This window comes from Bufo gargarizans, chromosome 4 (assembly GCF_014858855.1).
Source record: "Bufo gargarizans isolate SCDJY-AF-19 chromosome 4, ASM1485885v1, whole genome shotgun sequence".
In the NCBI taxonomy this organism is placed as follows: Eukaryota; Metazoa; Chordata; class Amphibia; order Anura; family Bufonidae; genus Bufo; species Bufo gargarizans.
This window is the reverse complement of record NC_058083.1, coordinates 423500013-423512841: the sequence shown is the minus strand read 5'-3', so window position 1 is coordinate 423512841 and position 12829 is coordinate 423500013. Positions and strand designations below refer to the sequence as shown.

Genomic DNA, 12829 nt, shown 5'->3' with positions numbered 1-12829 from the left:
AGATGCCGTGGTCACTATTGATTGCATCAAAGAGGTTAAACTGCTCAGATTGTAGCTCACACTTCTCATGTCAGTTGCAGTGGGGTGGGTGGTGGCTGTCTGGGGATTACAACTAAGCTCCCGCTGAGACAGTAATGATACATATATCCATCATGATGCAGGAACTACTGTAACTTCATGCCATTTGCTGTTAAAGGGCATCTGTCTGCAGATTTGTACCTGGGTGACTGGTTGCAAGGATGCCTGGCAGCTGAAGGCATCCGTGTTGGACCTATGTTCATATGTGCCCACATGTCACAGTGGGGAGTGGGGGAAACCCCCACCGTACAATGTAACATGATAAGAGATAGCTGCTAGGCCAAGAAGCCAGGAAAAGAGAAGCAGGTCACCTCCTATTGCATCCCTAATCCTCTCCCTAACCGTATGAGCGGACCCTGATGGTGGGACGGCTCATACCCTGGATACCTAATATCCTGAGTCACCCTGGAAATCCCTCACTTAGGAGCAGGGGAGAGACAACATGTTCAGCCACAACACGGAGGAGCAGGAGTCTCTAAAGGCCTAGAAGCAGGGACAGGGAGAGACCATATACAGCAAGAGGATCGGCAGGTAAAAACAACATGACAACTCACTCACCTACCGAAGCCTCCACAACTGGAACCCGTGCATCAGTACAGGAGTCCGAACACACAGCATGTCACAGTACAAACAACCCACACAGGAATCCAGCATAACAACTCTGCCAGAGCCCCCCCATGTTCACACAATGCATGGCAGCCCCAAGCAGCGCTGCAAACAGGCGTCAACATACAGGGCAAACGTCAAACATACATGTAGGGATAAACACCAACAAGTGCACGTGCAAACCACAAACTACACGTTGCCCCGGGCAACCTGTCTGCACGGCAACCGCGTCACTGGTCAAGCACCAATATGACCGTGACACCACATTGCTAAGAAGAATTATGTTTTATCATATGCAGATAAGCCTGCAGGAGCAACGTGGTTGTTGCCGTTACACCTAGAGGCTCAGCTCATTCTGCAACTGTCGTGCTGTCTCCACTTTGATTGACAGGGCCAGGCAGTGTAAACATGATCATGCCTCGCCCTGTAAATTAAGAGGGTGCGGCAGTTGCACATCTGACTTTTTTCACATGGTAATGGTCTATTATCTGTCAGCTAAAAAACTATAAATTGTTGTTAAATTTCAACCGACGAACGTTCATTTTGGTTGAAATCGTCCCTTCTGATCAACTTAGACTTGATCCTGATCAGTCTCACAAATGCATTTCAATACCGGATACGTTTTTCCATTTCATCTGGAAAAACGGATCCGATATTTATTATTTTTCAAATTTTTTTCACATTATTTTGCGCAGACCTGGAAACCAGATCTGTTTTACCGGAACACTTGATACCTGATCCGGCATTAATGCATTTCAATGTATCGGCATTCAGGCAAGTGTTCTGGAATTTGGGTTGGAGAAAATACCGCAGCATGCTGCAGTATTTTCTCTGTCCAAATACTGTAAAAGTGACTGAACTGAAGACATCCTGATGCATCCTGAACGGATTGCTTTCCATTCAGAATGCATTGGGACAAAACTGATCAATTTTTTCCCCGGTATTTAGCCCCTAGGATGGAACTCAATACTGGAAAACTTTAACGCTAGTGTGAAAGTACCCTAACCTGTATGGGCACCCAAAGCGGGTGTTCTGTGTTAACCTCTTGAGGACCTACTCCTCTGCTGCATACGCCGGCATTGGTGAAAACACAGATGCCGGCATGTTAACCCCTTTTATGCCGCGGTCAAAGCTTACCGCAGGATTCAGAGGGTACGGGTGTTCCCTGCTTCCCCATCAGGTCCCCGCGCTGCAGTGGCGGAGACCTGATGGCAGAGAAGGCAAGCCCGATGCATTCTACGGAAGCCTGTAAGATCCAGCCCTTAGGGAAGAAGCCTTCACAGGCGAAGCAGCGTTGGGCAGGGTGTGACCGAGGGGCCGACACGCAGCATCTGGTAGTACACTTTTATTCTTTTTTGTCAGTTTACTTTTGGTTGCCAGCTTGTGGATCCTTGTACCTAGTTTCTTTGAAACAGTTTTATTTAATACTCAGTTTTTGTTTTGTTTTTTTGCTTCTTGCTGGCAGTCTTGTTTATTATTATGATTATTATCACTAGAATTATTTTCACTTTATTTTTAGCCAGAAGCTTTGCTGTGGCCGACCCCTCGGCCCTCCGCTGGGTCCATCAGCCCTTTACTGTCTGTAATCTGCTACTTACTCCAGTATTTAATTATGCTGTTCTATATGTTTTGATATAATTCTTTAATTAAAAAAAAAATTGCTTAGATATTTGCCCTGTGTACCACAGTCTGCTGTTGCAGATATTTTTTATATCATCTTTAATAAATTACTAAGTTTGTAAAATACCTATGTGTGGAGGTGTCCAATGTTTGTTTGGTTTAGTGACTATATATTTTGGTGTGGTAGTGCTGTATGTTTCCATCAGGCACCATGTTCTCTCCGAGGAGCGATGCTTCTACCTGAAAATACCTCTGTAAGAAATATTTTTTACATGGATTCTAATTGAATTGAAAAAAAACATTTCGCTTTGTGTATATAGTTGGGACGTGAACAAACACTACCTCTGTGTGTTAGTCGTTTCTATGTAAAATATTTTGTACAGGAAAAAACAAAACACAGCAAAGACTAGAGAATGTGGGCTTAGCCATAGTCATTTTATTTTCTTCTAAATACATATATACTGGTAAATAGAAAATCTTAAAAGTGTTTACCGTATATACTCGAGTATAAGCCGACCCGAATATAAGCCGAGGCCCCTAATTTTACCCCCTAAAAATGGGAAAAATTATTGACTCGAGTATAAGACTAGGGTGGGAAATGCAGCAGCTACTGGTAAATTTCAAAAATAAAAATAGATACCGTACCAATAAAATTACATTAATTGAGGCATCAGTAGGTTAAAGGTTTTTGAATATTTATTTCAAAGAAAAACAATATGGTATCAACAATAACTTTAACAGTACAAAAACCAACTAAAGCGAATATTCGATTTTTGGGAAAATACCAGTTCATGCAAATTTTTATGCGTTTTTTTTGCGAATTTTCGCAATCAAGACCTAGACTCGAGTATAAGACGAGGGGGCTTTTTGAGCACAAAAATATGTGCCAAAAAACTCGTCTTATACTCGAGTATATACAGTATTTGGCTTTCATAAATTAGCCCAGAATGTCTTCTCGATTCATGGAGCCGTTTTGGCTTTAAAATTCAAAGATGTTTTTTAATAGCGTTTAAATGCGGTGCCCTGGGAAAAGACTGCATTGTAATGCATTGCCTGGCTGCCATTTTACATGACTAGCATTCACAATAGTATTGAAAGCAAAACTTGCCTAAAATACTACAATTAGTTTATCCACTTGTTCATTGCATATTACAGTAACTATGTTTATTAATAAGCAGAATAAACTGTGAGGCTTCCATCAATTTAGTTGTTTTAGCCTTGGTTCAGCTGTTAATGTGTTTGTTTTAACATTAGCTGTCGAAAAACTGTAAAGTCTGAAATTCTGATTGTTTTATTTAAATTGTAGGGATGGTTTATTTGAAGACACACATTAGGAACAATGGCTTCTCAATAAAATTTCAAAAACACCAGGAAAAAGTTGTGTGCACAATGACAAAAAATAGGTTGCCTCTAACGTGTATTTTAAAAAAAAAAAGTGTTTCAGAATGTTTGAAAAAGCATGATGTGACAGTGGCCAAATCAGGACTGTTGCATGCCCTTAAATGTATGTTAGCCGACCCAGAGAATTTTGGCAGGATTGGTTGTAATGAGTATTGGGAGAGCCTTATCTAATGGCAGATGTTGGTTCAGGCATGTTGGATTTAGGATAGGACTAGTTGGTTTAGGCATGTTGGATTTAGGATAGGATTAGTTGGTTCAGGCATGTTGGATTTAAGATAGGATTAGTTGGTTCGGGCATGTTTGATTTAGAATAGGACTAGTTGGTTCAGGCATGTTGGCTCAGTTGATAGGAGTGGTGCCTTGCAGCGCTGGGGTCCATGGTTAGAATCTGACCAAGATCTGACAACAGACATCTGCATGGAGTTTGTATGTTCTCCCAGTGTTTGTGTGGGTTTCCTCACATAAAGATAGGGAACTTAGATTGTGAGCCCCACTGGGGACAGCAAGTTGTAATAAAGTCTATAATGCACTGCGGAATAGGTCAGCATTATTTGAGTAGTAAAACAAAAATATAAAATTAAACATCTGGCCATGGCTTATTGTTCGAGCATGCATGTGTATTCAACCGGTGGGAGAAATAGGTTTTGTAACAATTATAAGTGTACATATAGAGCTATGTTAAGTATAGCTTGTTAGCAGGGCGTTAAAGAAGAACTTTCAATAAAATTTTATTCTCCGAAAGGTACATGATAAAATCTGTAGTGAATGTAATCTTCTCATCAGTGACTGTATTTTTTATCTATCCCCTCCCTTCTGATCCTCACTTCAGATTAAATCATGTAGGTCAGAGAATAACATTTTTTGGTGGGAGTTCTTCTTTAAAGGGATTGGCAGATTGTACGACCCCCCCCCCCCCCCCCCAAAAAAAAATTCTTTTTATAAAAATTAATAAATAAAGCACAGCAAATATCCTTAAAGCGGTTATGCCATGACCAATGTAATAAATGAAAACCAGGCATCATATAGTGCAGGACAATCTCTTTCTAACAAAGCTAGAACCAGCCCTGTACCTCACATGGATCCAGAGATCTCCCTATTTATTGCTCTGCTACAGTAATATCAGGCTGGCAGCTCAGGGGGAGTGTCTTTTCTGATGCTGCTAAGGGTGTGTGTCCATGCTCTCTCTATCACAGCTCAGGAGGTGTGTCCATGCTCTCCCTATCACAGCTTAGGGCTCTTTCACACTTGCGTTGTTCTTTTCCGGCATAGAGTTCCGTCGTCTGGGCTCTATGCCGGAAGAATCCTGATCAGGATTATCCCAATGTATTCTGAATGGAGAGAAATCCATTTAGGATGCATCAGGATGTCTTCAGTTCAGGACCGGAACGTTTTTTGGCCGGAGAAAATACCGCAGCATGCTGCGCTTTTTGCTCCGGCCAAAAATTCTGAACACTTGCCGCAAGGACGGATCCGGAATTAATGCCCATTGAAAGGCATTAATCTGGATCCGGCCTTAAGCTAAACGTCGTTTCTGCGCATTACCGGATTCAACGTTTAGCTTTTTCTGAATGGTTACCATGGCTGCCAGGAAGCTAAAGTCCTGTTTGCCATGGTAAAGTGTAGTGGGGAGCGGGGGAGCAGTATACTTACCGTCCATGCGGCTCCCGGGGTGCTTCAAAGTGACGTCATGGGGCGCTCTGACGTCATTCTGGAGTGCCCCGGGAGCCGCACGGACGGTAAGTATACCGCTCTCCCGCTCCCCACTACTACTATGGCAAGCAGTACTTTAATAGCGTCCTGGCTGCCATAGTAACACTGAACGCATTATGAAGACGGATCAGTCTTCAAATGCTTTCAGTTCACTTGCGTTTTTCCTTCTCAGTGAGCAGGCCAAAGAAATAAGATACTGTAAAAATCATACAGCGGGTGGCGCTATACAGATATATTTTATTGAATAATTCAGTGGCTATGCTAAATTTTTAATTACATGCAATTACAAAGGTATTCAGATCCAGGTGCTCTTTTGAGCTGTAGAATATTTTTTGTGTGACAACCCCTTTAACATAATAGAACACAAAAAGAGCTATTAAAATCCCCCACCAATCCAGCTCTCAGATACTTTAGTGGGTGGTTTGGCACTTCATCACTGGCAGCTTGTTAACAAAGACCATTGGGCTTGACAAAATGAGTATACTTTTTTTTTAACTTTAGAGAATTATGGAGAGGTGGACATGCAGTTGCTTCGGCTATTCCATTCAAATGGGGAGCATGGACCTCCATTCTTGTGATTGGCAGGGACCCCATCAGTTGGACTCCTGTCTATCCCGTGAATAGAGGATGAGTTGTAGTAATAGGACAACCCCTTTAAGAACTATTTATTTAGCTGAGAATTATTACTATATTACATATACAGGGAGTGCAGAATTATTAGGCAAGTTGTATTTTTGAGGATTAATTTTATTATTGAACAACAACCATGTTCTCAATGAACCCAAAAAACTCATTAATATCAAAGCTGAATATTTTTGGAAGTAGTTTATAGTTTGTTTTTAATTTTAGCTATTTTAGGGGGATATCTGTGTGTGCAGGTGACTATTACTGTACATAATTATTAGGCAACTTAACAAAAAACAAATATATACCCATTTCAATTATTTATTTTTACCAGTGAAACCAATATAACATCTCAACATTCACAAACTATACATTTCTGACATTCAAAAACAAAACAAAAACAAATCAGTGACCAATATAGCCACCTTTCTTTGCAAGGACACTCAAAAGCCTGCCATCCATGGATTATGTCAGTGTTTTGATCTGTTCACCATTAACATTGCGTGCAGCAGCAACCACAGCCTCCCAGACACTGTTCAGAGAGGTGTACTGTTTTCCCTCCTTGTAAATCTCACATTTGATGATGGACCACAGGTTCTCAATGGGGTTCAGATCAGGTGAACAAGGAGGCCATATCATTAGATTTTCTTCTTTTATAACCTTTCTTGCCAGCCACGCTGTGGAGTACTTGGACGCGTGTGATGGAGCATTGTCCTGCATGAAAATCATGTTTTTCTTACCTTGCAGACTTCTTCCTGTACCACTGCTTGAAGAAGGTGTCTTCCAGAAACTGGCAGTAGGACTGGGAGTTGAGCTTGACTCCATCCTCAACCCAAAAAGGCCCCACAAGCTCATCTTTGATGATACCAGCCCAAACCAGTACTCCACCTCCACCTTGCTGGCGTCTGAGTTGGACTGGAGCTCTCTGCCCTTTACCAATCCAGCCATCTGGCCCATCAAGACTCACTCTCATTTCATCAGTCCATAAAACCTTAGAAAAATCAGTCTTGAGATATTTCTTGGCCCAGTCTTGACGTTTCAGCTTGTGTGTCTTGTTCAGTGGTGGTCGTCTTTCAGCCTTTCTTACCTTGGCCATGTCTCTGAGTATTGCACACCTTGTGCTTTTGGGCACTCCAGTGATGTTGCAGCTCTGAAATATGGCCAAACTGGTGGCAAGTGGCATCTTGGCAGCTGCACGCTTGACTTTTCTCAGTTCATGGGCAGTTATTTTGCGCCTTGGTTTTTCCACACGCTTCTTGCGACCCTGTTGACTATTTTGAATGAAACGCTTGATTGTTCGATGATCACGCTTCAGAAGCTTTGCAATTTTAAGAGTGCTGCATCCCTCTGCAAGATATCTCACTATTTTTGACTTTTCTGAGCCTGTCAAGTCCTTCTTTTGACCCATTTTGCCAAAGGAAAGGAAGTTGCCTAATAATTATGCACACCTGATATAGGGTGTTGATGTCATTAGACCACACCCATTCTCATTACAGAGATGCACATCACCTAATATGCTTAATTGGTAGTAGGCTTTCGAGCCTATACAGCTTGGAGTAAGACAACATGCATAAAGAGGATGATGTGGTCAAAATACTCATTTGCCTAATAATTCTGCACGTAGTGTACAGCTCTTATTAAAGCTTCATTGAATTCAATAACTGTCAAAAATAAGGATGGAACTATGTGGTGTATTTTTAGTATACAGAATCCATTATGCAGGACTTCAGAGGACAACTTGTAAATGCTTTTTTTTGTGTAATATTTTGTTGTGTTGTATGTTTCCTTTTTAGAAAAAAGCTTGGAAAGACCATAAAAGAGAGTGTTTGTGCCTGAAGAGCATCTCACCAAATGTTCCTACTGACTCTGTCAGGCTTGTCGCTAAAATTATCTTTAAACTGGTGAGTTGAAAATTCATTTGCTATTATTATAATTGCTGAATATCCATATACACAGATATATGACAATATATATATGACAATCTCTGGAGAAAGCCATCAAGAAAAATTGCTAAATCTACAGGACATAATTTGTATTTTTACAAGGGCTTTTGGCTTTCCCTTTATACGGTTAGTGGATCCTTATGTGTTACTCAGGACTCTTCATCATTATCTTTCAAAGCTTATAGTAAAAGTATTCACTACTTGAATACAGTTTACTCCAATACTCATTGCACTGAACCTTGACCAAGCTCTGTCGCTGTTCGCTTCATACTTATACACTATTAGTATTTTAGAAAGTAATTGACTTTCTTATGATCTCCTTTGTGCTGCCTCTGCACACTCATACCTTAAAGAGTTTACCTATGTTTCTCAGCTTCTCTAGAATTCCATATAACATGCCATTTGTCACTCCCTTTCTCTTTCAACCTTCTAAACAATTTCAGGCAAGCTTGTAAGGTGCCTTATCTTTCAGAGCAAAATCACATCTACTGTAAAGTGGTGCACATTGTCGCTGGTCCCATATACTGTTCTCACGACAACCACCTCCTGTGGCCCGGTGGTTGTCTTCTAGTGCTGCAGTCCTCAATGGGAATCCAAATGAGGGCAATATCTGTCAAGATAGTGAAATATATAAGCAACATAAATTAACTTTCGTTGTATTTCTATACCTGCTAATCTGAGTAGTTTGCCTTAACATATGCTGCCATGCCCAAGTGAGACAAATTTTTGTGCTAAATTATCTGCAGCAGCAATAGGCTCTCTTATATTGTCCACCAGTGATGGCCAGTTTGCAGTGTTCGCCAACGAACACATGCGGACTGCCATCTTAACTCACAAGTCCGGCGATGCACAGGTACCTTACCTGTGCCTGCACCGCGAGCCGTTCTGAAATCAAATGCAGTCACCGGGAGGAGGCAATTCTGAGAACAGCCTCCGGGTGCCTTCATTGGGCTGTTCTCGGAACTGCCTGCTCCCGGTGACCGCATTTGATTTCAGACCGGCTCGAGGCACAGGTAAGGGCTTACCTGTGCATCACCGGACTTGTGAGTTAAGATGGCAGCCAGCATGTGTTCGTTGGCGAACACTGCAAACTGGCCATCACTGTTGTCCACTATATATACCTGTGCCAAATTTTATACCTTTTCCCATAAAGCATTTTGGTTTATGGGTATGGTCCTGATCTAGTTCAGCTCTCGGACTCTGCCTCTGATAACAGTAATTGACTGTAGCGTTCACATGTTGTATACTGCCATGTCATCACTGCAGTTGTAGAAGTAGGTAGAAGGTCACACTCAAGGGCCAGGTCTTGGCAGCACCACCTATTTGAAGTGACTCCCTATTAGTCAAGATTAGACTTTCCAACAAGCCTTGGGATTTCACACGTACCATGGAGCATTTCCAGTAAGTCTCTATACAGGACTGGTCTCTTTAAGAGATTAAGCACCATGCCTAAGCCACATAGGGCCTTAAAAATTTCAGTTATAGAGTTACATTAGTATATGCGGCTTGTATATACTATGACATTGCAGTCCTCCCTGACCTTAATCTCATGAGCCTTTGTGAGAATAAAGGGGAAAACAAGAGTGAATACATTAAATAAAGATAAATGCAAAATGTGTAGATACATAAGAAAAAATAAATAATATATATATATATATGATAAATCGTGGGTAGCTTAAATAACTATAATGGGAAAAATAGGAAAATATTAATAAGTAAAGGGCACTATAAAATGACTTCAGCTGGCATAGTGTCATAGGGGACTAGATAAAATAATAATAATAAAAACAATAATGGCAAAAAAAAAAAGAAGAAAAACAACAAAGAATAAGTCATCAGTATCTAATTGTTGGGGTCCAACACCTGTGTAGTACATGGACTGACCAGCATCTGTTAAATAGCATTAGTAAAGAGGTTAGGTGATCAATATCAGATCAGCTGTTTGAAGAAACTGTGGCTCCTGTATGAGCACTGCATTCTCTTCACTGTTTACCTGCTCGCTGTCTGCAATGCAGCGGCAAGCAGTGGAATTACAGCTCCTCCGTCCCATTCGGACCCCCCGATGATCTGAGGATAGGTTATCAATATCAGAAACCAGACAACCCCTTTAAGGTCTGGGAAGAATGAAACATCCCAGCGTTTACAAGCTAATGTAAAGCTGTAACTGAACTTGTGAAGACCCTATGTGAAAATGTACGTGCACCAATAAAGCTCTGTAATTCAACTGGCATACAATTTGGTACAAGGAGGTAAGTACAGCATCCTTTTTTTTAGTTATCCTGGGCAACCCTTTAATGAATGGTAACAAAAACAGATCTGCTAATGTTAATCATATGGCTTGGTAAATGGTGTCAAGAGCAAGGATTTGGCTTTGTTTCTCATAATAGCTCTACTTGGAATAGAAAGGAACTGTACAAAAAAGATGGTTTGCATCTTTCTCTCAAAGGAACAAATGTACTTAGTGAACAACTCCAAGAATTTGCGAAAGAGTATTTAAACTAGGAAGGGGGGGCAAAAGAGTGAAAATAAAAGAGTCCAATTGCCCCCCGAAACAATGCCAGAACAGGTCAGAAGCACAGAGGGTAAGAAATGATAAGCTCCGAGTCCTCTCTACAAATGCTCGCAGTTTAGGTAAAAAAATCAATGAACTTGGGTCAATAATGGCATCTGAGAATGTAGATTTAGTGGCTGTTACGGAGACATGGTTTAATGAAAGAAATGACTGGGACATAACCATACCAGGGTACTCTTTATACAGAAGAGACAGAGAAGGCAAGAAAGGAGGAGGAGTGGCCCTGTATGTGAAAGATAGCATTAAATCTAACCTAATACAAGTTGGTGAGGCCAACATAGAGTCAGTTTGGGTTACGTTGCAGTTTGCTAATCATGCAGTAACTCGTGTAGGTGTGAAATATAGACCACCTGATCAAGTTAAAGAACTAGATGATCTACTAGTTGAAGAAATAGCTAAAATGACAATGAAAGGAGAAGTTATCATTATGGGAGATTTCAATCTTCCAGATATAAACTGGAAAACCAAAATAGCAAGTTCTACCAGGAGTACAGATATTCTAAATTCCCTACTGGGGTTATCCCTACAACAAATGGTTGAGGAGCCAACCCGGAGGGAGGCCATTTTGGATTTGATATTTACAAATGGGGATTCGGTATATGATGTCATTGTAGGCGAAACCTTGGGATCTAGTGATCACCAGTCAGTGTGGTTTAATATAAGAACTGTGAAAGAGTCCCACCACACAAAAACAAAAGTTTTAGATTTTAGAAAAACAGACTTTTCAAAAATGAAATTAGTCATAAATGAGTCCTTATCAGACTGGAACGGATTACATGGAGTCCAGGAGAAATGGGACTACTTAAAAGGTGCATTATTGAAGGCAACAGAAAATTGCATTAGACTTGTCAGTAAAAGCAAAAAAAGGAAGAGACCACTGTGGTACTCAGCAGAAGTGGCCCAAATCATTAAAAATAAAAAGCTAGCATTTTGTAATTATAAAAAAACCCAGAGCAATGAAGATAAGGAAATCTACAAGATTAGGCAGAAAGAGGCCAAGCAAGTTATAAGAACTTCTAAAGCTCAGGCAGAAGAAAAACTAGCTCAGTCTATGAAAAAAGGGGATAAGACATTCTTCAGATATATAAATGAAAAAAGGAAATTAAAACAAGGAATAACTAAATTAAAAATAAAGGACGGAAGGTATGTAGAAGAGAATAAAGGGCTAGCCGACTGCCTTAATGAATACTTCTGTTCAGTTTTTACAAAAGAAAAAGAAGGAGAAGGACCTCCACTAGAAAGGATGACTATTAAATCGTTTGATGCATGTGTCTTTACAGAGGAAGATGTTCTAAGTTTGCTGTCTAAAGTGAAGACAAATAAGTCACAGGGGCCTGATGAGATACACCCAAAATTATTAAAAGAGCTTAGTGGTGAGCTGGCAAAACCGTTAACAGATTTATTTAACCAATCATTAGTAACAGGAGTCGTCCCGGAAGATTGGAAATTGGCAAATGTCGTGCCCATTCACAAGAAAGGTAGTAGGGAGGAATCGAGCAACTATAGACCAGTGAGTCTGACATCAATAGTAGGCAAATTAATGGAAACCCTATTAAAGGATAGGATTGCGGAACATCTAAAATCCCATGGATTGCAAGATGAAAAACAGCATGGGTTTACTTTAGGGAGATCATGTCAAACAAATCTTATAGATTTTTTTGACTGGGTGACTAAAATAATAGACGGTGGAGGTGCAGTAGACATCGCATATCTAGATTTTAGTAAGGCTTTTGACACTGTCCCACATAGAAGACTTATCAATAAACTGCAGTCATTGAGCATGGACTCCCATATTGTTGAGTGGATTAGGCAGTGGCTGAGTGACAGACAACAGAGGGTTGTAGTCAATGGAGAACATTCAAAACAAGGTCATGTTACCAGTGGGATTCCACAGGGATCTGTACTGGGACCAATTTTGTTTAATATCTTCATAAGTGATATTGCAAAAGGCCTCGATGGTAAGGTTTGTCTTTTTGCTGATGACACAAAGATATGTAACAGGGTTGATGTTCCTGGAGGGAAACGCCAAATGGAAAAGGATTTAGGAAAACTAGAAGAATGGTCAGAACTCTGGCAACTGAAATTTAATGTGGATAAGTGCAAGATAATGCACCTGGGGCGTAAAAACCCAAGGGCAGAATATAGAATATTTGACACAGTCCTGACCTCAGTATCTGAGGAAAGGGATTTAGGAGTAATTATTTCAGAAGACTTAAAGGTGGGAAGACAATGTAATAAAGCAGCACGAAATGCCAGCAGAATGCTTGGATGTATA

General features: G+C 40.6%; 1 protein-coding gene across 2 annotated transcripts in view; it reads left to right on the top strand.

The window, feature by feature from the left end:
- The window catches only part of SMYD3 (SET and MYND domain containing 3), a 709171-nt gene that overhangs the window by 141534 nt on the left and 554808 nt on the right, over positions 1-12829 (top strand). For both annotated transcript variants that reach the window (XM_044291898.1, XM_044291900.1), the window contains one exon: positions 7833-7940. The gene's annotated coding sequence lies outside the window, so the exon portion shown is untranslated. The remainder of the gene's footprint in view (positions 1-7832; positions 7941-12829) is intronic.